The following is a 25,253-nucleotide window of genomic DNA, read 5'->3' as shown; positions in this document are numbered from 1 at the left end:
ATGAGGTCACTAGTAAACGACTTGCTGAAAGCCCAGAAAAAGCTGGATGCAGAGGTACACATGAAGAAGTCTCTTCAGGAAAGATGTCTGGATTTGGAACAAGAGCTGGCTAACGTCCAGCTGGGTATGGAGGAAATAGACGACCCTCTCACTGGTCTAGCTCAGGACGACACCGAATATTACCATGACCTGGTGGACGACACCGAATATTACGATGTCCTGTCCTGCCCAGCTTGTAACTTCGACTCCCAAAGTGCAGAAATCATGGAGGAGCACCAAAAGTCTACGGAACATCGGGAGAAGCTGGCTCTACGACGGAAACAGGAGGAAGAGAAGGAGGAACTGCGCATGCAGCTGGCAGCTGTGGCAGCTGACAATGGAGCCCAGAGAGTCTCCAAGAAGCAGAAAAGGAAAAGTAAAAACAGAAGATGACCCATCTGCAGCTGGCAGCTGTGGCAGCTGACAATGGAGCCCAGAGAGTCTCCAAGAAGCAGAAAAGGAAAAGTAAAAACAGAAGATGACCCATCTGAACCATTATCACCTCTACCAGATCACACACGTGGTCCCTCCGAACGGAGCCAAATCAGTTCGGAAGTTCAAGCTGTTAAATCCATGAAAGGACTATTGAATGAGTAACGTGAACCGACTACACCACAGAGATTGAATCTGTGAACTGTTTTCCGCAGAGACTGAATCTGTGATCTGTTTTGACATGAAGTTATATATGTATATATGTTATTATGTTACGTTAAACATGAAGTTATATATGTATATCTGTTATTACGTTAGGTTAAATGGGGGGATGACTATAAAGCTAAGAAGGGAGGAGTGTTGTGTATGTAACCTGTTCCACCTTAAGAGAGCTTAAGCCTGTTCCACCTTAAGAGATGTACTACTTTCTCAGGCTGCTGTAGACGTAATACCGGGGGTGAACACACCGGTATATAAGCACTGTGCAGTAATCTTGTATTCAGTATAGTCCCTACCTCCAACCAGTAAAGACCTGTTTTTATTGTTACTCATTAGTCTGTGTCTTAATTAACTAAATAATTCACAGACTTAACAGCACCTTCTCCAGTGTCTCTTAGAGGTGTGAACTACAGTACAATGTAAAATAAAATGATTGTTCATTGTACTCTGTTCATTGTACTCCGGAGTACAGTTCTTCAGCCACTCGAAGTCTAGAAAGAAATGTGTTGCTGCATCAACATGACTAGGTCAATCTTTAACATGGTTTTTCGCCTGGTGATTTATCTTGTCTGAGGTGCAATCATTTCCAGATGAAATAACTCATTCATGGCACAGTGAGGATCAAAACCCTGAAACCAGACAACTCAAAAAAAAATCCAAGGAAGAAAATGGCTACATAATCTGAATGCAGTTACGATAAGCCCCTCAGTTTTTTGAACAGCAAAGGCTTTCTTTCTGTCAATATCCAGCATGTGTGCGATGCCGATTGTGGGAGCGAAAGTCTGCATTACCTGAATACGTCAAATGTTCTTTCTGGGCAGTCTGTGGGATCAGCACATGATGAGTTAAAACTGTTTTCTGCTGAGCATGTGCTGTAAATTGTGTAAACAGGCCTAAAAGCAAGGATATCTTCACAGGAAAGTAAAATAGTTGAATGTGTAAGAGTCACTCAGGCATATCTGGAATGGTCTGGAATATGTCAGCTTGGTCACCTGTGTTTAGGGGAATGGGAAGAGTTTATGATGGCAGTTAGATCACTTCTGGTGCTGACAATAAAAATAATTAGAACAGTTAACAGCATGTTTGTTGGCGTTAAGTTATTATTCTGTTGGCATTTGTATGTATCTTTGATGTACGGTGATTTATTGGTGGCACACATGGAATGCAGTGATCAAAGGTAAAATTTGGTATAAGAGCTGGGAGTGAGCCACTGTTCACACTGGAACCGTGAAGTGTGGTGTCTCAACAGCAGCTCATACTGGTTGTGGGTGCTATGAGGTTTCAATAAAGACGGATCCAGTATTGCTACAACTGAGCGCGTGTGTGTAATCTGGCGTTTAAAGTAACCAGACGAAAAAGAGCAAGAAAGCAGTCCGACACCACTCACCTTATCCTGCATGTCACTGCCAGTTACCCAGGAAGCTGCCATGATACTTTTACAATCTGACAATCCACCACGCCAGTCCTCATGACGCATTGCAATGTAGCAAGATGGCTGATACATCTTGATAGATTGCCATGAGTCGCGTATCAAAAAAAAATTGACGGGAACATTGGTAACAACAACCACTACAACTTGCATTTATACAGTGCCTTTAACATGGAAAAAAAACATCCCACGTTGTTTAACGGAGGCGTAATCAGAAATAAATGGATGTCGAGCGAAAGAAGAAGGCATTTGGAGGGGGTGAGCAAAAGCTTGGTCAAAAAGATGGCGTGTTAAATGAGGAGAGGGACCTGGACAACTGAAGGCACGACAGCCAATGGTGGGATGAAGGGCGGGGTGGGTGGGGATGCACAAATGGCCAGACTCAGAGAAATGGAGAGGAAAGGGGAGTATTGGGCTGGAGGCTGTATAGAGATATGATGTGGAGATGCCGGTGTTGGACTGGGGTGGACAAATGTGAGAAGTTGCACAACACCAGGTTATAGTCCAACAGTTTTACTTGAGATCACAAGCTTTCGGAGCGCTGCTCCTTCGTCAGGTGAAGTGAAGAGAAGCATATAGGCACAGCATATATAGTCACGCTACATGTAACCCCACCTGACGTAGAGTCATCCAGACTCGAGTCGTCGTTGGCTTGTTCGCTCTACACAGATGCGGCCGGACCTGCTGTGATTTCCAGCAAAAAAATTTTTTGTTTGTTTTTAGTTTTTCATACAGACCCCAGCATCTGCAACATTTGACCCCTTGTGACCCCACCTCATTGTTCTTTGATGTAATGTTTTCCTGACTGACCTGTTTGGACACCATTCACACCTTTGATTGCTGTGATTATCTCTCTGCCGAGGTGTGATAAATGGCAGTTAGAAAGATTACCTGTAATCATCTGGCAGTGCTCTCTGACTATATATGCTGTGCCTATATGCTTCTCTTCACTTCACCTGATGAAGGAGCAGCGCTCCGAAAGCTTGTGATTTCAAGTAAAACTGTTGGACTATAACCTGGTGTTATGCGACTTCTCACATTTGTATAGAGATAGAGAGGGGTGAGGCCATGAAGGGAATTTTAGATTGGAAGCATTGGGGGACCGGGAGCCAATGCAGACCAGCAAAGACAGGGATGATACATGAGTGGGTCGGTTTGGGATAGGATATGGGCCGCAGAGCTTTGAATAGACTGAAGTTTATGGAGTAGGGAGGTTGGCCAAGAGAGCATTGAAATGGCCGAGTCTGGAGGTGACAGAGGCAGGGATGAGGGTTTCAGCAGCAGATGGGCTGAAGTAAAGGTGGAGATAGGGGATGTTACGGAAGTGGAAGTAGGTGGTCTTTGTGATGAAGTGGATAGGGGGTTGGAAGCTCAGCTTGCAGTCGAATAGCATGCTGAGGTTGGGAAAAGTTTGTTTGAGACAATGGCTGGGATCGAATGAGGGGCAAGGGTATGGAGTTTGTGGAGGGATCAAGGCCTAACGCCTCACCCAAAAGACGGTACCTGAGACAGTGCAGCACTCCCTCAATACCGTACTAAAGGTTAGTCTGGATTTTGTGCTAAAGTCTCTGGAGTGAGGTTTGAACCCATGACTTTCTGACTCGGAGGTAAGAGTGCTGACCACTGAGCCAAGGCTGACATTGAACCGATGGCTAACACCACAACCTGTTCTTGTAACTGACTTTATTTCCTGAAGGTAGAGGCAAGCGTATCTTACCACAACTCTTCCTCTTTCTGCCGCTGTGGTCTCCATCTTTGAACTTTGAAATAGCGAGCATGCAGGTGCTTTCTCTGAGGCTGCACCTCTCCCTCCTGATCATCTCGTGGTGCTGGTGTGGATTATACTGTTGCAGGTATAGATTGCTCTACTTTGCTGCTGAACATGTTATCGGTGCTTTTTCTCGTGCAGTGTTTTTATGATACAGAATATTATTTTGTCAGCCGTGGCTCAGTGGGCAGCACCCTTGCCTCTGAATCAGGAAGGTTGTGGGTTCAAGTCCCACTCCAGGGATTTGAGCACAAAAATCTAGGCTGACAGCCCCATTGCAGTACTGAGGGAGTGCTGCACTGTCGGAGGTGCCGTCTTTCTGATGAGATATTAAACCGAGGCCCCATCTGTTTTCTCAGGTGGACGTAAAAGATCCCATGGCACATATTTTGAAGAAGAGCAGGGGAGTTCTCCCCGGTGTCCTGGGCCAATATTTATCCCTCAATCAACATCACTAAAACAGATTAGCTGGTCATTATCACATTGCTGTTTGTGAGAGCTTGCTGTGCGCAAATTGACTGCCGCGTTTCCTACATTACTACACTTCAAAAAAGTACTTCATTGGCTGTAAAGCGCTTTGGGACGTCTGGTGGTCGTGAAAAGTGCTGTAGAAATGCAATTCTTTCTTTTTTGAAAAGTGCATGAATTGTATCGCCTGCCTCAAAAATAATTGTTAAATGGAGAAGCATTTAATATGGTTGTCATTCTCATATTATATTCTGCCAGTCTCTGAACTCTCCCATGGAGAAGAGTGAAGACGCTTTGTGCTCCAGATGTGTCCTTCTCTTGGCAGTTCAACTGGTTCTTTTCTTTTGAAAGAAAAAACAAACGCTGGAAATCTGAAATAAAAAACAGGAGAAAAATTTGGAAGAGGAAAGATAAATTAACATTCTGAGTGGGACGCTTTGACAGAAATCTTCCACTGTTTTTTTTAATCATATTATTATTGGATCCTTTTCCTGGCATCAAAGCTTTTCCCTTCTGGCAGATTGCTTTTAATTGCTCCGTTATCTCATTCCATGCATTGTCACATACTCGATTCACACTGTGTAGCAGAAATAGCAGACCATCGCTCAAGCATCTCATTCACTATTATTTCCACCTCCTGTTCAGCGAATTGGGGCTCAGGATTCGCCTTTGGATGAAGAAGCTACCTTCTGCCATTTTGGACAGTTGGTATTATTGTGCAGTAACGCACAGGGAGGCTGTTGGGTCAGTAAACTAATTAACACAGGTATTGGCATTAGTTTGAATTTGTTGGTTTAATATACTGTGTGTGATAAATTGCCATTTGGGAATTTGGAAAAAGGGTTGGAGAATCAGGTGCGTAGGTTAGCATGTCTGATATGTGGCACTCCCAATTTTCCACTGATTAATTATAATGATTCCAATTTTCCGTCAAGTGATGGAATGGAAAATCTACTCAATACATTTTCTGGGTCAGTGGTAAATATTTACTATTAGCACGCATTTACTACTGGAAGTGGCTTAGTTGTCCACAGGGCAATTCTCTGCCTTCTCGTTCTTTGATATTACAAAGAGAGAGTAATTTTACAGAAGCAGAAATAGAGATATTATGGAAAGAAAATTAGCGAATAAGCCAGACTGTATCATGTTGGGATGTTTACCTATTTGGCTTGGAAGGAATTTTTGTTCCATTTATATTATGTTATTGATAAAAGGTCATGTACAGTTTACAAAACATTGACTCCCAGGGATACACAAGCTATTTGGAATGTTGTTTAGGTGGGCACCTGGATTGAATACCAGATGGGCCAGCCATTATTGCCATCATAAACTGTTTAGTTTTGTGTATGACCTACATTGGCTCCCGGTTAAGCAACACCTCGATTTTAAAATTCTCATCCTTGTTTTCAAATCCCTCCTCTAGCCCCACAACCCTCCAAGACATCTGTGCTCCTCTAATTCTGGCTTCTTGAGCATTCCTGATTTTAATCACTCCACCACTGGCGGCCGTGCCTTCAGCTGCCAAGGTCCTAAGTCCTGGAATTCCCTCCCTAAGCCTCTCCGCCTCTCTACCTCTATTTCCTTCTTTAAGATGCTCCTTAAAACCTACCTCTTTGACCAAGCTTTTGGTCACCTGACCAAATTTCTCCCTATGTGGCTCGGTGTCACATCTCCTGTGAAGCGCCTTGGATGTTTTACTACGGTAAAGATGCTATATAAATACAAGTTGTTGTTGTGCATTCTGTTAGCAGTGAGACAATGGGAAATCGTTGTGTATATCCCAAAGCACTTTACAGCCAATTAAGTACTTTTGAAATATAGTCACTATTATGGTGCAGGGAATTGAGCAGCCAAATTGTGCGCAGCAACATCCCGCAAACAACAATGTGATAATGACCAGATAATGGCCTAGAAATTCACTATGGCCCCGCCAGCTGGCTAGCGCCCAAAAGTTAGCGCTGGGCGCGGAGCCAGTTGCGACCGTCAGATATTCAGTTTTTGCGGCCCAAGTCGGAACCGGGCGCTATTCCAGGGTGTGCCCACCCCCGCTTGGGGCGCTGAAACTGAATTTCAGCGCTCGAGGCGCCGCTGCGCCACCCGCTGCGGAGCGGCAGGATGCGGTACTGCAGGCCTCCTCCTTCTCTTAAGGGGGAGGTGCCTGCAACGGGGAGATCGCCGCTGGATAGTGCCGGCAAATGAGCCCGGCACCACGGAGAAGTGCCGGGTTCGCGGAAAGCAGCCGGCAATGCCGCGGGGGGGGGGTGGAGGAGGCCGGGGAAGGAGGTGCGGGCAGGCGGCCGCCGAAAAAGCGGCCGGCCGCACCTCCACCTTAAAGCGCCCCACTAAGGCTACAGGACGGCCCCGTTTTCTGGTCGCTGTTTGCGGCCGCTGCGGAAGAGGCGGCCGCAACTAAATATGGGGATCGGGCCGGTATCGGGGCGGAACCGGGGCACTGCGCACACCGATGACGTCATCGGTGCCGGCGCAGCGCTAACAGCTACCGCCGCCATTACCGCTGCGCTGAATATCAGCGCAAACTCCTGTATTGGCGCAGAAGCCCTCTTTAGGCGGTAACTGGCCGCAAAGCTGGCGGCGCCTTACTGAATTTCTAGGCCAATCTGTTTTAATGATGTTGGTTGAGGAATAAATCTTGGCCAGGTCACTGGGGAGAACTCCCCTGCTCTTCTTCAAATACTGCCATAGGATCTTTTACGTCCACTTGAGAGGGCAGATTTGACCTCGGTTGAACATCTCACCTGAGGGACGGCACTCCCTCAGTACTACACTGAATTTCAAAATTCATCCTTAGATGTGGGTGTTGCTGGCAAGGCTGGTGTTTATTGCCCTTTCCTAGTTGCCCTGAGAAGGTGGTGGTGAATCTGGAGTGGGGCTTGAACCCAGAGTCTACTGACTCAGAGGGACAAGCACTCAATACCAGTGAGCCAAGGATGACTGTTTATATAATATAAAAACAGAAAATGTTGCAGATACTCAGCAGGTCAGGCAGCATCTGTGAAGCGAGAAACAGCGTTAACGTTTCAGGTCGATGACCTTTCATCAGACCTTTTGGTTTGTGCCTTTTCCTTTTTCTCTCTCCCACATGGCAGCTGTCTCTCACTCTGCCAGCGCATTTCACACTTCATCTAGAGCCATCCTTTGTCTCTTTACCTGTCCTATTACCATCTCGTCTCGCCTTGAATATCTCTTAATGTCTCTTCACCTCTCAGACCTTCCCTTTTGTTCTTTCATCCCCTCCCCCATTTCCCAGCCCCCCAAACTGGCCTTTTAATCTGTTTCATTTCCTGCTTTTTTCTCAGTTCTGAAGAAGGGTTTCGACCTGAAACGTTAACTCTGTTTCTCTCTCCACGGATATTGCCTGGCCTGCTGAGTTTTTCCAGCGTTTTCTGTTGTTATTTCTGAAATGTTAACTCTGTTTCTCTCTTCACAGATGCTGCCTGACCTGCTGAGTATCTCCAGCATTTTCTGTTTTTATTTCAGATTTCCAGCATCTGCAGTATTTTCTTTTTGTATGACGGTTTATATGATTGGAGTAAATGTGACAAACTACTGAGCTCAGCCAACACTCTGCTGCCCCGTGTCCTAACTCGCACCAAGTCCCGTTTGCCCCTCACTGACCTAACTGACCTAACATTGGCTCCCGGACCAGCAACACCTCGATTTTAAAACTCTCATCCTGGTTTTCAAACCCGTCCATGGCCTCGCCCCTCCCGATCTCTGTAACCTCCTCCAACCCCACATCAACCCCGCCGCACACCCCCGCCCCTAGCCGAGATATCTGCGCTTCTCCAATTCTGGCCTTGTGCACGTCCCTGATTTTCATCACTCCACCATTGGCGGCCGTGCCGTCAGCTGCCTACAACAACAACAACAACTTGCATTTATAACCTAGGCCCTAAGCACTGGAAATCCCTCCATAAACCTCTCTGCCTCGCTACTTCGCTTTCCTCCTTTAAGGTGCTCCTTAAAACCGATCTCTTTGACCAAGCACTTATCCTAATAGCTCCTAATGTGGCTCGGTGTCACACATTGTCTGATAACGCTCCTGTGAAGCGCCTCGGGACGTTTTACTACGTTAAAGGCGCTATATAAATGCAAGCTGTTGTTGTTGTGCAAGGATTGTTGGGTCCTAGCGCAATCCTACCATGAAGTATATCCTCCTCACAGCATACTGTAAGAAGGGGGATGCAGTTGGGTGAGGGGGTGAAATGGTTAGAAAAAGCATTGAGGTGAAACACTGCCGTGACATATTGTACCACAGCATTGCATTGTTTATTCTACGTGGGCTACACTATTTTGTCCTATTCCCGTCTGCCTGCTGTCAACTTCATTGTGGAAGGTGTTTCCCCCAGGCTGCCCATGTCCTAACTCGCACCAAGTCCCGTTCACCCATCACCCGCTGTGCTCGCTGACCTACATTGGCTCCCGGTTAAGCAGCGCCTCGATTTCAAAAATCTCATCCTTGTTTTCAAATCCCTCCATGGCCTCGCCCCTCCCTATCTCTGTAACCTCCTCCAGCCCTATAAGCCCCCAAGATATCTGCACTCCTCTAATTTTGCCCTCTTGAGCATCCCTAATTACAATCGCTCAACCTTTGGTGGCCATGTCTTCTGTTGTCTGGGACCTAAACACTGGAATTCCCTGCCTAAACCTCTCCACCTCGCTTCCCCTCTTTCCCCCTTTAAGACGCTCCTTAAAACCTACCTCTTTGACCAAGCTTTTGGTCACCTGCCCTAATTTATCATATGTGGCTCAGGGTCAAATTTTTTGTCTTTTAATACTCCTGTGAAGCGCCTTGGGATGTTTTACCATGTTAAAGGCGCTATATAAATATATAAGTTGTTGTTGTTGTCTAAATGGTCCTAGGTAAATAGTTGTAAAGCAGTTAGCAACTATCCAGTGCTCTGTATAATGTGTCCCACCTGGGACCATTTGCTATAACTCAGAATGAGGAGGATTGAGTTTGAAACATCTTTCTTTATAGAGCGGAGAATCCTAACCCCCGCCCCTAACATTGCATGTGTGGCAATGAACTGGGACCACACTGTTTTGTTGGGGTATTTAAATGTGACTGCACGACTGCAGTGCATAACCTATGAAATTTTTAATGCGGCCATCAGATGCAATGTTAGAAACTGTTTCAATTTTCCAATTAAGAGTTTCAACCGTGGTTCAGTGGGTCGCACTCTCACCTGAGTCAGAAGGTTGTGGGTTCAAGTCCCACTCCAGAGATGTGAGCACAAAAATCTAGGCTGACACTCCCAGTGCAGTACTGAGGGAATGCTGCACGGTCGGAGGTGCCGTCTTTCGTTAAACCGAGACCCTCTCTGCTCTCTCAGGTGGACGTAAAAGATCCCAGGTGCTAGGATCCCAGCTATTCACAATATATATAAATGATCTAGACGAGGGAACTAGATGTAATATCTCCAAGTTTACAGACGACACAAAGCTGGGTGGGCGTGTGTGCTGTGAGGAGGATGCAGAGAAACTCCAGTATGATTTGGACAGGTTGGGTGATTGGGCAGATGCATGGCAGATGCAGTATAATGTGGATAAATGTGAGGTTATTCACTTTGGTGGCAAAAACAGGAAGACAGATTATTATCTGAACGGCAGTAGATTGGGAAAAGGGGAAGTGCAACGAGACCCGGGTGTCCTTGTGCACCAGTCACTGAAGGTAAGCATGCAGGTGCAGCAGGCGGTTAAGAAGGCAAATGGTATGTTGGCCTTCATAGCGAGAGGATTCGAGTACAGGAGCAAGGAAGTCTTGCTGCAGTTGTACAGGCCTTGGCGAGACCACACCTTGAGTATTGTGTGCAGTTTTGGTTGCCTTATCTGAGGAAGGATGTTCTTGCCATGGAGAGAGTGCAGCGAAGATTCACCAGACTGATACCTGGGATGGCAGGAATGACGTATGAGGAGAGATTGGGTCGATTAGGCTTATATTCGCTAGAGTTTAGAAGAATGAGAGGGGATCTCATTGAAACTTATAAAATTCTAACAGGACTAGACAGACTAGAAGCAGGAAGGATATTCCCGATGGCGGGGGAGTCCAGAACCAGGGGTCACAGTCTAAGGATAAAGGGTAAGCCATTTAGGACTGAGATGAGGAGGAATTTCTTCACCCAGAGAGTGGTGAACCTGTGGAAATCTCTGCCACACAGGGCAGTTGAGGCCAATTCATTAAATATATTCAAGAAGGAGTTAGATATATTTCTTGAGGCTAAAGGGATCAAGGGATATGGGGAGAAAGCAGGGACAGGGTACTGAATTTGGATGATCAGCCATGATCGCATTGAATGGCGGAGTGGGCTCGAGGGGCCGAGTGGCCTACTCCTGCTCCTATCTTCTATGTTTCTAGGACGCTATTTCGAAGAAGAGCAGGGGCGTTCTCCCCAGTGTCCTGGGGCCAATATTTATCCCTCAATCAGCATCACTAAAAACAGATTATCTGGTCATTACCACATTGCTGTTTGTGGGAGCTTGCTGTGCGCAAATTGGCTGTTGCGTTTCCTACATTACAACAGTGACTACACTTCAAAAGCACATCGTTGGCTGTAAAGCGCTTTGGGACGTACTGCGGTGGTGAAAGGCGCTGGAGAAATGGAAGATTTTTTTTCCCCCAGCAGAGAGAGAGAACTTCAACAAGATCTCATTATGTTAGGGAAAATTACACTGCTTGCCTGCTGTATTCTGCTGCTAATATCTGCTATCCTTGGCTCAGACTAATGGCTCAGGGACAGGAAAATGTGCACTGGGAAAGTGTCAGGTGTGAATTGTCTGCCTCACAGTTTTTCTATGTGCTTATGCACCGATGGCTGGTAGAAAGCTGTGCACATTACTGGTTTGCCCGAGCTGCACCGTGTGATGTACCAAAGGTAATTATAGGTGTCGGCACCCTGCTCATCTTCAAGGTAAATTGTCCATCTGTGGCTTCTGAAGCAGATCACGAACACAGCTTCTGTATTCGGTGATTAATGGCCTCGTGATAAGATAGCAAAATACTGCGGATGCTGGAAATCCGAAATAACAGCAGAAAATGCTGGAAATACTCAGCAGGCCAGGCAATGTCCGTGGAGAGAGAAACAGAGTTAACGTTTCAGGTCGAAACACTTTTTCAGAACTGAGAAAAAAGCAGGAAATGAAACAGATTGAAAAAAACAAGTGTGGGGGCTGGGAAATGGGGGAGGGGATGAAAGAACAAAAGGGAAGGTCTGTGAGAGGTGAAGAGACATTAAGAGATATTCAAGGCGAGACGAGATGGTAATAGGACAGGTAAAGAGACAAAGGATGGCTCTAGATGAAGTGTGAAATGCGCTGGCAGAAAGAGACAGCTGCCATGTGGGAAGAGAAAAAAAAAAGGAAAAGGCACAAATTAAAAGTGTGGATAAAAAAATATAAAAATGTAATAGGGGCCAAGGTTATGATCTGAAATTGTTGAACTCGATATTGAGTCCAGAAGCCTGTAAAGTGCCTAATCGGAAGATGAGGTGCTGTTCCTCGAGCTTCCATGGAACAATGCAAGAGGCCGCGGATGGTGAGGTCTGAGTGGGAGTGGAGCGGTGAATTGAAATGACAGGCGACCGGAAGCTCGGGGTGAACTTTAAGTGGCCCAGTGATAAAGTTGGTCAACAATGTTACTTGGTTTTCAGTCCAGGGAGACTTTGAGATAAAAAGAGGGAACAACTTACAGTGCAAAAAAAAAAGCACCAGTCATAATGCGGGACTTTAACAACCCCCCCAGGACGGACAGGAGAGGGGCGGTGGGGGGTTAAATTCTTAAAAATGTGAAACCCGACCCCAGCCTACTACGAATGTGCCTACGTCTGTTTTAACCGGGGCAGCTAAGCGGGTGGGCGAGTATCCTGCTCTCGAGAGGCGGGCCAGTAGTCTTAATATGTTTAATGAGGCTGCGGGCCTCAGGTTTTAGCAGCCATTTGGATTTGGTTTTGGAAACCCGGCAGCTGAAGGGAGGCGAGAACTGCCGGCTGCAGCAGGAAAGTGCCTTGCCAGCACTGCTTGTGGGCCAGGAGGGGTGGGAGTGCTTGCACCCAAACCCCCAACCTAACCTGCCGCGATCTGCCTCCCTCCCCACGATCTGATGCTGAAACCCCCCCACCCCGCGACCCGACCCCCCAGAATCCGAACCCCTCCATGATCCGATCCCCCCATGATCCAATATCCCCCCTCCCCATCTCTCCCTCCTCTCCGGACTTTGGACTGGCCTTCTTCCGCAGGCCTCCCCACCCGGCAGCGACCAGCCTCTCAATCTGGCCAGCTGCCGGGCGGGAAACGGAGAAAAAACATTTCAATGTGGTTCTGCCATTAAGTTTTGCAGGACCTCCCCGTTCCACACGTAATTCCGGATATCCCGGCTGCTAAAAGTCGCCCCCACTCCCCCGTAAATATCGGGGCCAATATCTGGTATGAAATGCTGTTAAATCACAGGATTATCTCATTAAGTGAGTTTAATTCTACTGTTAACTGAGACAATTTAATACAATATGTTTTGCTAACTGTGTTTTCATTTCATTTCATTATTATCTCCTCGTGGAGTCACTTGGCTCCTTGCAGCCCTCTGCAATCAGGCTGTCTTAATAGTCAAGGCTGTGAACAAACTAATGGCCACTCTTGATACCACTCCATGATCAAGCACTAATAGTTGAACGCTTGCAGTATCTTAGCTGACGATCACACTTTCTTCATTCCCTTGACATGGCCTCTTGCTGTAGCGATGCATTTCATCTATAGCCAAAGCCAAGTACTAATGAAATCTAATTTCAACAGTGGCAGGCAGACACGCAGCTTTGATGCAGAAATCTAGATAGCGCGGGGCCCTGGGGCTGAAATCCAGGTGAGCCAAATGCTGGACAGCTTGAGATTGAAAACCAGGTAGGTTGGCAAACACATAGAGGCAGGGTTGAATAAAGGACGCAACTAAGCCTTAAACCCAAATAAATGTAAGGGAAAGGCAATGTGGCATATTGCTCCTTCTACAGTGCTTGCTAAAGAAAGATCTTTTTTTATTCGTTCCTGGGATGTGGGCGTCGCTGGCAAGGCCAGCATTTATTGCCCATCCCTAATTGCCCTTGAGAAGGTGGTGGTGAGCCACCTTCTTGAACCGCTGCAGTCCGTGTGGTGAAGGTACTCCCACAGTGCTGTTAGGGAGTTCCAGGATTTTGACCCAGTGACGATGAAGGAACGGCCAATATATTTCCAAGTCAGGATGGTGTGTGAACTTGGAGGTGATGGTATTTATTTATATAGCTCCTTTCATGAACTTAGGACTTCCCAAAGCGCTTTACAGCCAAAGAAGTACTTTTTTGAAGTGTAGTCACTGTTGTAATGTGGGAAACGCAGCAGCCAATTTGTGCACAGCAAGCTCCCACAAACAGCAATGTGATAATGACCTGATAATCTGTTTTTGTTATGTTGATTGAGGGATAAATATTGGCCAGGACACCGGAGAGAACTCCCCTGCTCTTCTTTGAATAGTGCCACGGGACCTTTTACATCCGCCTGAGAGGGCAGACGGGACCTTGGTTTAATGTCTAACAGATCTACAACCCATATAGCTACCATGTATCAGCATATTAACCCCCACACCCTGGGAGACACGGCCATGCACAGACCATGATGGCAGCATATCTTTTGGGTCGGGTTGAATGAATTGGAGTCTGAGAGGTTGCATGATCGGGCGCCCAAGCGTCTGGCGCGCAAGGCAACTCGTCGAGCCGCCTCATCTGGCTTTCAATATGGTACGTGCGGTCAGGATCGGTCTCTCCTCCCATCAGTGCACTCATAACAACTGAAACTCAATCGTCTATTCGACAGGAGGCTCCATCATCAGACTATTGAGCAGGTCACAGTCAGAGGGAAATCATAGAATCATACAGCACAGAAGGAGACCATTCAGCCCATCATGCCTGTGCCGGCTTTTTGAAAGAGCTATCCGATTAGTCCCACTCCCCCTTGCTCTTTCCCCATAGCCCTGCAATTTATTTCCTTTTAAAGAATATATCCAATTCCTTTTTAAAAGTTATTATTGAATCTGCTTCCATCGTCCTTTCAGGCAGTGTATTCCAGATCATAACTCGCTGCGTAAAAAAATTTCTACTCACCTCCTCCCTGGTTCTTTTGCCAATTATCTTAAATCTTTAGCCTCTGGTTACTGACCCTCCTACCAGTGGAAACAGTTTCTCCTTCTTTACTTTATCAAAACTCGTCATAATTTTGAACACCTCTATTAAATCTTCCCTTGAATTCTCGTCACTAATGAGAGCAATTCCCAGCTTCTCTGGTCTCTCCACAAATGTGTTGGTAATTCATAAGAAAGGTAGAAACAATGGAGGGGGAGAAGGGAGGCACCAGTCCCAGGATCAGTCCTTTAGTATGTGTGCACCAATCTCACATATGTCATATTGAGGAAATCCTTATGTTAAGAGTTTAAAACCAACATTTATTTTTGTTCCTTTGGGACTGATATGGAAATGTCAATTTGAAGCTTGTTTCAAAGGAACGTAGGAACAGGAGGAGGCCATTCAGCCCCTCGAGCCTGTTCCGCCATTCAATTAGATCATAGCTGATCTGTATCTTAACTCCAGCTACCTGCCTTGAATGATACCCGGACTTCAAGGGTTAAGTTACGAGGAGAGATTACACAAATTAGGGTTGTGTTCTCTAGAATTAAGTGATGCACTATCAATTGCTACAAAAGACTGGAGATTGAGAAAGTAATAAACAGGCTTTTATTACCAAAGAACAGAGCATGCCTCTTGTGGTTGCCTGGTATCCAAAAGGGCCGGAGGCTTCTGAGCAGCGACCTTTATACCCAGCCATGAGGGTGGAGCCAGGGGCGGAGTCAGCTGAGGCATGCACAGACAAGTACAACAATATGCAAGAGTGAACAACAGTACTAACAGTGAACAACAGTACTAACAACAGTGGTGAACAACAATACTAACAACAGTGGTTTACCACATTAAGTTTTCAAGATATTAAGGGAAACATATAGGGTAGATAGAGAGAAACTATTTCTGCTGGTTGGGGATTCTAGGACCAGGGGGCATATTCTAAAAATTAGGGCCAGACCTTTCAGGAGTGAAATTAGGGAACACTTCTACACACAAAGGGTGGTAGAAGTTTGGGACTTTCTTCCGCAAGCAGCAATTGATGCTGGATCAATTGTTAGTTTTAAATTGGAGATTGATAGCTTCTTGTTAACCAAAGGTATTAAGGGATATGGGCCAAAGGCGGGTATATGGAGTTAGGTCGCAGATCAGCCATGATCTCATTGAATGGTGGAACAGGCTCGAGGGGCTGAATGGCCTCCTCCTGTTCCTACGTTCCTATGATTCTGTAACCCTTAATACCCTTGTGTAACAAAAATCTATCTTTTGACATTTTCAATTGGTCCCTAACCTCAAGAGCTTTTTGGGGGAGCGAGTTCCAGATTTCCACTACCCTTTGTGCGGAGAAGTGCTTCCTGACATCACCCCTGAACGGCCTGGCTCTAATTTTAAGTCCAAGATAAAAAAAAAAATTGTTAAACAATTCTGTTAGCTTAGTAAGTAAAAACTGAGCTTCGCACCATTTGAAAGAGGCAGGGAACTCATTTTGAAGGAGAACGGGAGGTTTCCCATCACGAGAAATAAAACCTAAGAGTACTAATGAGGCAGGATAAGGGTTGACTGATATATATTTTCATGTGATTGAAACTTTATTGAGTTTAGCTTTTTTAAATGATTTATACTTACCTGCAGCTAAGCTCATTGTGCTGTAATTGTGTTGTGTTATAGATCCGAGGGTTCAAAATAAGATGATCTAATATTGATAATCTTGTTTTCTTGAAGTTCAGTTTTGAACTTGCCCGTTGCGTATGTTTTTGCAAAGTGAAATCCAAAGATTCAATCCAATCCAATTCTGATCCGATGAGTGACAGACAAATCTCCCCCACTGCATCTTGTCACCGGACTATCTAATTTAGATGTGTCATGTACTTGATGCGGAGGGAAATAGCTGGTACATTAGACAGCTCCTCTGGTTCGTTATTACAGAAGAATGGAGAAAATCCAGATAAAATGCATTTAAAGAAAAAAAGCAAATACCGGAAATCTGAAACAAAAAAACCAGAAAATATTGGAAAGAGACAAACCTAAATCATTGCAAAGAGAGGGTGAGAGCTTCTGCATGGTTGGCATTCCTGCAAGAGAAGTGACAGAAAATTGATCAGTACAAATTTTTGATTACGTTGGGTGACGGTTATGTTACTGGATTAGTAATCCAGAGGTACGAGAGTTCTAAATCCCACCATGGCAATTTAAGAATTTGAATTCGGTTTAAAACAAATTTGGAAATAAAAGCTGGTGTCAGCAAAAGTGACCATGAAGCTGCTGGATTGTTGATAAAACCTAACTGGTTCACTGATGTCCTTTAGGGAAGGAAACCTGCCGTCCTTACCCGGTCTGGGCCTATATGTGACTCCAGACCCACACCAACATGGTTGACTCGGTTAGGGCAACTAGATAATGGGCAATAATTGCCGACCTTGCCCACATCCCAAGAATTAATTAAAAAAAATAACCAAAGTACTGCAAATGCCGACAATCTACATCTATTACTCTCTTTTTTTCCCGGAAATTTGGTCCATTTGCTTGCCTATTTTCTTGGATGGTCCTCTTAGCTATTTGCCCATTCTTTTGTTTCTTTAATGTCTTCCCGACTGAGATGATGGTTTATATTATTCAACAATCTTCTTTTAAGCCGTTTGCAGGTCATTGACTTCCTGTGATTGGAGTATCTGTGCTTATTCTTCGCCCTCCCCTTTTTCCTGATTCTGCTCATGTGCTGGTTCGTCTGTCAGTTTTTTCAGTTCTGAAGAATGTTCTCCGCCCAAAATCTTAACCTGTCTTTTCTCTCTACAGAGGCTGACTGACCTGCAGTGTGTTGCCAGCGTTTAAAGAGACATGGCATGCCAAACTTAAAATGAGCTGAATTAGGTGAGATGTGGGTATTTACAAATGACCCGAGAATGCCCAGTTTGGGGGCACTTTGGTATTTCAGTTTTGCGCATGTAAGATTTCTTTAACAGTGTCCAAAACGGGACATGGGGGCGGGAAGACTGGGCAGGGGTTGGGATCATGATCGGAGTTCAGAAGGCCAATTTTTCAAACACACAACCCTGCCATTGGACGTCACCCGCTGTGGGGAAATTGTGGGTGTAAAATCGTGGTGACGGTAGCTGTTATTTCTCAATGTATGCTTTTGGCAGGTGAGGCGTCGGGGGTACACATTTGGAAACTTGGGGGGAGAAATTGAGTCAGTTTTACACCCCCACCCCCCCTGCCCAATATTGCTCTTCACTGACTGCAATGGAGAGCAAAATCAAGCAGGTTGTAAAAGCAGCGTTGTACCCGATGTCGTCAGATCCCCGGTGGGCAGGTCAAGTTAAAATTGCCGCTCACTCAAGAAGCATGTCTGTCTGTCTCAACACTAGCGAAATGGCAACCTGACACGTCGGATTGTGTTCTGAGTGGAGACTCCCATCGCCCTCCGATCACAGTATTGTACTGTGCAGGCATAGACATAGAAACAGAAGATAGGACCAGGAGTAGGCCATTCGGCCCCTCGAGCCTGCTCCGCCATTCAGTGCGATCATGGCTGATCATCCAAACTCAGTACCCTGTCCCTGCTTTCTCCCCATATCCCTTGATCCCCTCAGCCTTAAGAAATATATCTAACTCCTTCTTGATTATATTTACTGAATTGACTTCAACTGCCTTCTGTGGTAGAGAATTTCACAGGTTCACCACTCTCTGGGCGAAGAAATTCCTCCTCATCTCAGTCCTAAATGGCTTACCCCTTATCCTTAGACTGTGACCCCTGGTTCTGGACTCCCCCGCCATTGGGAACATCCTTCCTGCATCTAGTCTGTCTGGCCCTGTTAGAATTTTATAAGTTTCAATGAGGCACATGACGCACCCAGCCTAAACCCCTGAGCTTTATTCTCTTTGGCCAAGGACACAAGCATGACAATTTATCCCTTGCAGTGAAATTGCGTACAGCCAAAATTGCTGCTGGCACCTCGGGAGAAGAGTGCAGTGGCAGCATCAGCTGCTGCTGGTCACAGAGCTGTTTCTCCAGGAGCGTGATTGACAGGATCTCACTGAGAATAAATGTAAAGGGAAAAGATGAAAGGGGCCTGAAACTTTAGAAGCTCAATGTAACACAAAATTAATACACATTTCATAAAAGGACTTGCTGTGCATAATGATATTCTCCATCTCCAAATCAATCAGTGATAACTCAAGCAAGTAATGAAAAGATAAAAATGCCTTTTAAAGAGCATTCAGGGATATTCTTAATCCTCCTTTTCGTGACCTTTGAGTCGTGCTAATCATGTCCAAGGACAGTAATTTCAGCGTTTAACAGTTAGGGAGGCTTCCATTGACCTTCAGAGGGGCTGATCCTCTTTAACTGAACTACTGACTCAATAAATGTCAAATTTTGTTTGATAACGCTCCTGTGAAGTGCCTTGGGACATTTTACTATGTTAATAAATGGAAATTGTTGTTAAGAAAAAAAAAAGACTTGCATTTATATAGCACCTTTCATGACCTCAGGACGTCCCAAGGCGCTTTACAGCTAATTAAGTACTTTTGAAGAGTAGTCACTGTTGTAATGTAGGAAATGCGGCAGCCAATTTGCGCACTGCAAGCTCCCACAAACAGCAATGTGATAATGACCAGACAATCTGTTTTTTTGGTGATGTTGATTGAGGGATAAATATTGGCCCAGGACACCGGGGATAACTCCCCTGCTCTTCTTCGAAATAGTGCCGTGGGATCTTTTACGTCCATTTGAGAGGGCAGTCGGGGCCTCGGTTTAATGTCTCATCCGAAAGACAGCAGCTCCGACAGTGCAGCACGTTAACGGAGCACGTTGACTTAATTGGCATTTTTAGGGGGAGGCGAATAAGCAGAACGCCAGGCCTGACCCTAACCTATCTGAATGTGTCTTTGGCAGAACTGAGCCAAGCCCAGGGTCTGGATCGTAGCTTGGCTTTGAACGATAGACTGGGCCTGTGGAGCAGAGTGAAGCTGCCTTTTCATCCTGCGCTGGAGGAGGGATCATAGTGCTCGGCCCACAGGCCAGTATAGTCCAGCACATAATCCAGCCTTCGAGACAGTACACTGGGGGTAATATTCACCTTTACCCCTTGGATGGTGTGGATCACCCACCAATTACAGAACCCGTCCAATTTCATTTTCATTCATTTCAGTAAATGGAAATCGGGGAGGTTCTATAACGGGCAGGTGAATGTGTAAATGACCCCCACTGTGTCTACAGAAGCTCCATCTTTGTACAGGAGGTATGCTCTACTTCTACGCGAGATATACGCTATTGATGAAGCTGCTATATATTTAAGATACTGGACAAAACAACGCAAGTGCCTCCATCACCAAACGCAGTTTGTCCTGTTTTCAAAATCAGCTTCTGTGTTAAGATGTGTATAAAAGTTAAATAGCTTAGAGTCCACAAAACGCTCTGAGAACTCTGCATTCCTCCAATTCTGGCTTGTTGCACATCCCCCACTTCCTTCGCTCCACCATTGGCGGCCGTGCCTTCAGCTGCCTAGCCCCTAAGCTCATTAATTCCCTCCCTAAACCTCTCCGCCTCTCCTCCTTTAAGTCACTCCTTAAAACCTACCTTTTTGACTGAGATTTTGGTCACCTGTCCTAATGTCTCCTTCTTTTGCTCGGTGCCAATTTCTGTCTGATTATGCTCCTGTGAAGGGCCTTGGGTCATTTTACTACTTTAAAGGCAATGGCCCAGAAATTCGGGTCTCCACGGGTGAGTACGCACGGGGTACTCACCCGTAGGCCCAATGGAAGTGCCGGTTTCCTGCATGCACTGCGCATGCGCGGGAAACCGGCACTTCCATTCCCCTGAACGAAGGGGTTCAGAGGTTGAATGCGTGCGCAGGAGAGGCAGCGCGTGCGCATCGAACTTTGTTTTTTTTTTGCAGGTTTCTCCGGGAGGGTAAGTCTCCAGAAGTTAGACATATAAAAAGCAGTCGCAAGGCCTTCTTTTTACAAGGTAAGTGGTGAATTAATTAAAATTAAAGCATTTTTTCCACAGGTTTATTATTTTTAAATACTTTAAAGAAAGGTAAGTTTATTTTTAGCCTCGTTAGAAAATAAAATTATTATTTTCAAAAATTTAAATTATTGTTTAAAATAGTTATTTCATGTAATTTATACTTTATTTAAAAAATGTGATTTAAAAAAAAAATTATTTGAAGATTTAGTGATGTTTTGTAAGAAGAAGGGGCCCATAGTATTTCGAAGTTTGACAGCTCTTCCTGTCAGACTTATGAATGGAGCATTCCCTGCTCTGATTGGCTCTCCATGGCCCACGTGATCCCAGGGGATGCATCAAACTAACTGCGCCCCTGGGATATGCAAGCACTGCGCGCCAGCAGTTGGAGCAGGCCCCGGATCGGAATCCCACGGGGGCCCACAGCTCAACGGCCGGCGCGCAAGGTAAGTGCAGGTTGGGGGCTTGCTCCCGCGGGAAGCCCCCGACCCGAATTTCTGGGCCAATATATAAATGAAAGTTGTTGTTGTATTTGTACAGGAATTAAAACTGAGCATGCAGTGAATGAGTAATTATCCTTTGCCCACTGCGTGCAGTACAAGTACAGGAGCCATATGAGCCATACAGTACACCAAGGGTATACTACGGGAGGGAGAAGGTTAAGACACTTATTTCCACGAGTGAGCTAGACCTGATAACTCATGAGGGACACAAGCAATGTAATCATGTGTGAGCTTTGCACTGTCTCATGAATAGAAATAGATTTTATATCCTTTCCTGCCTTGCATGCGAACCTTATTCTGTTTTCTTTATGGCTAAGTATTATTTTCTGTGGTTCTGTGAAATGTTTCTGTGTGTTTTGTCAAAGACATCTTTGCCCAGAACAAGGACAGTAAAAAGATTTTGATTGAGAGGAATTTTAAAATATATTTTAAAACTTAAGCTGCTTGTACCAAAAGATTGCCTATCAAAAATAATCCTCCTGATAGATGTGAAATCTGAGTAAAATTACTATGATCTTTGAGGAAAGCAAATCAATATTGTGCCTATAGTAACACAGACTTATCAATAAATGTATTGATACAATCTCAATTTTCCTTACACCACAAATACAATAGTTTGCAATTCACCAGTTAATAAAAACTTTTCAGAATTTCTGAATAAGTTAGTTTGCCTGCACTCACTCTCAAGGCAAAAGAAAGAAAGAAAGGTGCTACATTCTTGTTTTTCTTTGACTTTCTGTTGGGTGACTTTATTTGACAACTGCAGCTGCAGACTGTGCTTTTCAGCAGGCCAGACAGAGGTCGCCTCTCCCACCCCTGCAACACGCTCGGAATATTTTCAGCAGACAGATAGATCAGGAGTTGTTTGATCCTTTAGACTTAGCGATGCTCCTGGGATTTGGGAATGCAGGAGATTGATAACAATGGGACGGAATTCAATCGGCCCCTCGCTGTCACTCACAGTGACGAAGCAAATCTCAAAGCTGCACATTTCCAAGTGACAAATGGCTGCCCGAAGACTTTCATGTGAAGGTGGGGGAGGCTTTTGCACATTCTCCCCTTTATTCAGGCGGGGGGCATTTATTCTTCCTGTTTGTGTCCCCCACAGTTCGCGTCCAAAGCCATCATTCCAGCCCAAAATCATTACCGCATCAAGAATGGATTTATAGGGGCTACATGCTAAAAATTTCACCGAATGAAGGCTTTTAATAAACATGGTAATAACTGGGCTGTTTCCCCTTTTTGTTTAATTTACTTTATAATTTTCAATTTATTAAACATTTTTGAGCTGAGCTCCGCCAAAGAATTCTATAGTCGCTTTACAAGCTACGCTTTACATTCTTTTCAGTAAGACTGGAAAAAAATGTCTGCAACTCCCTTATTGTTCTAAAGCTCTCTCTCTCTCTCTCTCTCGTCCTTCATTTTAGTTTCTCTCTTTCTGTGCTTCTTCATCTCAGTCTGCATTCCTCCCATTATCTCTTTTTATATATGTTATGTATTGTGTGTTCTCCTCCCACCTGTAGTGGCGCTGTCACAGGAGATAAATGGTTGGGTGTTCTCTGTTAAGTTTAGCTCTCTCTGTTCAGAACTTTCCAGAACTTCCTTTCCTTCCAATAAAGCACTTCATGTTTGAATCTCTGAGTTCTGAGTCCTAAATTGTGTCTAGGTAGAAAGGTACCGACACAACAATATATTTTCCACTCTCTCCGTTTATCTGCCTGTCTCTCTCGCTTCTGTCTTTCTCTCTCTCCTTCACGTCTGTGTCTCTTCTCTTTCTTTCCTTCCACTTTCCCTTTTTCTCATCTTCTTTCTTGCTCTTCCGTTTATGTGCCATCCTTGGTTCAGTGGCAGCACTCTTGCCTCTGAGGTCAGAAGATTGTGGGTTCAAGTCCCATTCCAGAGACTTCAGTACATAATCTTGGCTGACGCTCCAGTGCAACATGAGGCAGCCCTACACTGTTGGAGGTGTCGTCTTTCCAACGAGATGTTAAAACCGAGGCCCTGTCTACCCTCTCTGATGGACGTAAAGGCACTATTTGAAGAGCTGAGCATGTCTTGGCCAATAGTTATCCCTCAACCAAGAAAGCCAGAACAATTTAATTAGTCACTTATCTCATTGCTGTTTGTGGGATCTTGATGTGTGGAAAATGGCTGCCACGCTTCCCCACATTACAACAGTGATTACACTGCAAAAAGCATTTCATTGGCTGTGAAGTGCTTTGGGACGTCCTGAGATCGTGAAAGATGCTACATAAATGCAAATTCTTCTTTCCTTCTTATACCTGTTTCCCCTATTTAACTCTGTGACACCTCTTCCTCCTATTCCCTGGAGCATTCATCAATCACTTTACAACAAGATGTTGCACAGATGTTGTCCTGTTCTTCCTTCTCTGTTTCTTCACGGATGCTTATTAGACGTGTCGCCTGCCACTTTAATTCTCCGCCCCACTCCCACTCTGACCTCTCCGTTCTCGGCCTCTTACACTGTTCCAATGAAGCTCAGCGTAAGCTCGAGGAACAGCACCTCATCTTTCGATTAGGCACTTTACAGCCTTCTGGACTCAACATCGAGTTCAACAATTTCAGATCATAACCTCTACTCCCATTTTTTTTGCATGGCAGCTGTTGATGATTCTGCCATTCCCATTTACACCTCATCTAGACTCATCTTTTGTTTCTTTACTTGTCCCATTACCATCTCCTTTCACCTTGCACAGACAAGGTGGTAAAAAAGGCATATGGGATACTTGCCTTCATTAGCCGAGGCATAGAATATAAGAGCAAGGAGGTTATGATGGAGCTGTATAAAACACTGGTTAGGCCACAGCCGGAATACTGTGTGCAGTTCTGGTCGCCACACTACAGGAAGGATGTGAACGCTTTGGAGAGGGTGCAGAGGAGGTTCACCAGGATGTTACCAGGGCTGGAGCGCTTCAGCTATGAAGAGAGACTGGGCAGATTGGGTTTGTTTTCCTTGGAGCAGAGGAGGCTGAGGGGGGACATGATTGAGGTGTACAAAATTATGAGGGGCATAGATAGGATGGATACTGAGGAGCTTTTTCCCTTAGTAGAAGGGTCAATAACTAGGGGGCATAGATTCAAGGTAAAGGGCGGGAGGTTTAGAGGGGATTTGAGAAAGAACTTTTTCACCCAGAGGGTGGTTGGAGTCTGGAACTCACTGCCTGAAAGGGTTGTGCAGGCAGGAACCCTCACAACATTTAAGAAGCATTTGGATGAGCACTTGAAATGCCATAGCATACAAGGCTACGGACCAAATGCTGGAATATGGGATTAGATTAGACAGGGCTTGATGGCCGGCGCGGACACGATGGGCCGAAGGGCCTCTATCCGTGCTGTATAACTCTATGACTCTATGACCATCATCCCTTTTGTCTTTTAATCTCTCCTGCCTTCCACCCTATCACAGACCTTCCCTTTTGTTCTTTCCTCCCCTCCCCACTTTCCCCGCCTCTGCACTTACTTAAAATCTGTTACATCTCCAACTTTTTCCAGTTCTGGCGAAAGGTCAGAAACGACCTGAAACGTTAACTCTGTTTCTCTCTCCAGAGATGCTGCCTGACCTGCTGAGTATTTCCAGCATTTTCTGTTTTTATTTCAGATTTTCAGCATCCGCAGTATTTTGCTTGTGTTCTTATTAGACATTAGCAGACCCAATAAACACTGCTTCGGAAGAATGTGTGTGGTCTCAATAAAAAGGCACTTTAAAAAAATTTATTCACGGGATGTCACTGGCAAGGCCAGCATTTATTGCCCATCCCTAATTGTCCTTGAGAAGGTGGTGTTGAGCCGCCTTCTTGAACCGCTGCAGTCCATGTAGCACTGGGCCATTTCAGAGGGCAGTTAAGAGTCAACCACATTGCTGTGGGTCTGGAGTCACATATAGGCCAGACCGGGTAAGGACAGCAGATTTCCTTCCCTAAAGGGCATTAGTGAACCAGATGGGTTTTTATGACAAACTGGTAGTTTCAATGATCACCATTACTGATACTAGCTTTTTTAAATTCCAGATTTATTTAATTAACTGCATTTAAATTCCCCCAGCTGCCGTGTTGGAATTTGTCTACCGGAACATTAGTCCAGGGCCTAGAAATTGAGGTTGCGCTGCGCCGGGGCTTAACGCCGGAAATTTAGCGCCGGTGCTAAGTCGCGCTGTGCGCGCCAAAAATTCAGTAGCGCCGCGCCCAAACGGCTGCCGGCGCTACTGAAGGCTGTTTGCGCCTGAAAACTGGCGCTATGCGCCGCATTGCGGCGCTATTCC

The 25,253-nt window shown here is 45.4% G+C and overlaps 1 long non-coding RNA gene across 2 annotated transcripts in view; it reads right to left on the bottom strand.

The window, feature by feature from the left end:
• Positions 1-3,131: 3,131 nt before the first annotated feature.
• Positions 3,132-25,253, bottom strand: part of LOC147105046 (uncharacterized) — a 94,686-nt gene continuing 72,564 nt past the window's right edge. The window contains exons 1-3 of one of the 2 annotated variants that reach the window (XR_015081756.1): positions 20,082-20,270; positions 16,528-16,575; positions 3,132-4,726 (exon numbers count right to left, since the gene is read on the bottom strand). This is a non-coding gene — a long non-coding RNA (uncharacterized LOC147105046). Of the gene's footprint in view, positions 4,727-16,527; positions 16,576-20,081; positions 20,271-25,253 lie in introns of those variants that run through there. The other variant, XR_015081755.1, reaches the window with a different exon arrangement.

The sequence above is a fragment of the Somniosus microcephalus genome, chromosome 18 (genome assembly GCF_052327205.1).
Source record: "Somniosus microcephalus isolate GS21.2 chromosome 18, FLI_Smic_1.0, whole genome shotgun sequence".
In the NCBI taxonomy this organism is placed as follows: Eukaryota; Metazoa; Chordata; class Chondrichthyes; order Squaliformes; family Somniosidae; genus Somniosus; species Somniosus microcephalus.
The sequence above is the reverse complement of the archived record's forward strand: the minus strand, read 5'-3'. Positions and strand labels throughout refer to the sequence as shown.